Genomic DNA, 1,935 nt, shown 5'->3' on the forward strand with positions numbered 1-1,935 from the left:
GACAATTAAAAAAAGGACATCTATTTTCAAAGACTTCTCAATAAACTGAAAAGGAGGCGCTATTTATGTGAAACAMTTTTTTCTTTTAAATWTTTTTATTCAAATCACTTCCTAAAGTCACTTGACTGACTTCCCTAAACCTGGTAGCTAAGCAACTTAACAAAATGATAAAGTGGGTCTTATAACAAAATGATAAAGCTTGTCTTTAAAAACAAAATAAAAGTCTTATTGACCTTCTACAAAATACAAAACACTGCTTTAAAAAGTAATACTTTAAAAAACAATCACAGTCATCCAAATTCTGAATTTATTAAAAGGTTGTATCTTATTGTTGTGTCATCTTCTGCATGTTAAGTGGGATTTTTTCCTTCTTTCAGTCGTCACATACAACGGAAAGGCTTGTCGTCCCAGACAATATGTTTTCTGCTGCCTGCCATGGTTTCCATGCTTCCATTTGGTTCTATTAAGTTACTAGTGAATAATCCTTAGATGTTTGAGGATGTCAATCTTTCCATCTTCTGGTATAGCAGCACACCTGTAATAAGTTAAGATAGGATAAGTATAATCATTCTACCAGAATGTTTTAAGATTATAGTTAATGTACTAATTTAATTATCTTAATCTAACGGTGAGTGGTCAGAATGAGTAAATTAACTTACCAATCATACAATGAATAGGCCTAATACTGGTATGGCCATGATCAATATGTGAAATTTGATTTGTTCCGAATGGTTTTGTATTTCGTGAATTTGTTTAGTTTTTCCGCCCTCTCCAGATACCACTGTATGAGGGGAAATTGATATTTTGGTTTTAAAATGTCTCAAAGAGTTCGGATTGCCACTGAAATGCAAATATTTGAAATTTGAAATTATACAACATTCCTAGCTGCATGCTGTAATAAGTAAAACCTACCATTATTCAGAATATTGCATCTCACATAATCTTGCCCTTCAAACATATCATTGAATCCACACTCTTTATTTGAGGAACATAATGCAATGTTGTTGGTGGAGCTGTCTACCTCTAGGCACTGAAATTCTTTGCCTGTAGAGAAAAGAAAATACAAATATATTGCACGTGTGAATTCTTAAATGTCAGAACGTGAAATGTACTGTAGAGTGAACCTGAATGGTGTCATAGTCAGGAGACCTAGGTCAAAACTGACCTTTTGCTTGCTTTGTACATTTAGCCTTGACTYCTGAAAAGGCTTTAGTCCAACCACATTCCTTTTGGCATATGACTTCTTTGGGACTTTCACAAGTAATGGTGAATTCTGGAATAAAGTCAAAGAAACACATTGTGATTGTAAAACAAATACAGATCTGAAAAATTATTAGCTATACAGTACATAATACTTTACCCACACAAAAATATGATGTAAGCTATATTTGGATCTCTAACTAGGTGGAGCAGGTGGAGCAGTAAACATGTTATTTAATGGTTTCCTTACACTTGATAAGCTGAAGAGGCAGTTTGATCATTTTAAAAACAACTTAAATGGAGATGCAGTATAATTACCTTCATTGACTGATGGAGTTTCTACAGGAACATATAAAAAGGTGAGGAATATCACAATCCTTACACGTGCAGTCATTCTCAGGACTATTGATTATTGTCTAAAACAGAGAAACATGTGAGAAATAAGTAACATGTAAAAAACAACATCTGCTTAGTTATGTATGTAGTGGAATACAATGGAAAAAGGAAAAACTAGCAGGAGACTGAGATAAAAACTATATTTTTGTTATTTAATACATGCATGACAGTGATTACAAAAAAAGTGGTGGTGCAGTGCAAAAAGTTGCTTATTAAAAGAAAATCACACGTTGCGGCTCTAAGCCATCTACAGCACTGTAATAAATAAATACAAACGAGACACACATTGAGGAGACCTGGTGTGTAATAACGGTAGATAATGTATGCAGAAGTATTGAA

At 33.4% G+C, this 1,935-nt stretch overlaps 1 long non-coding RNA gene across 1 annotated transcript; it reads right to left on the reverse strand.

Moving 5' to 3' along the window:
* Positions 1-293: 293 nt before the first annotated feature.
* LOC111958981 (uncharacterized) lies at positions 294-1,611 on the reverse strand. The gene is made up of 5 exons (XR_002876602.1): positions 1,519-1,611; positions 1,166-1,273; positions 913-1,044; positions 660-781; positions 294-535 (listed from the first exon to the last, which is right to left on the reverse strand). It is a non-coding gene; the product is annotated as an uncharacterized lncRNA (long non-coding RNA).
* Positions 1,612-1,935: the final 324 nt, after the last annotated feature.

This window comes from Salvelinus sp. IW2-2015, linkage group LG35 (assembly GCF_002910315.2).
Source record: "Salvelinus sp. IW2-2015 linkage group LG35, ASM291031v2, whole genome shotgun sequence".
NCBI classification, from domain to species: Eukaryota; Metazoa; Chordata; class Actinopteri; order Salmoniformes; family Salmonidae; genus Salvelinus; species Salvelinus sp. IW2-2015.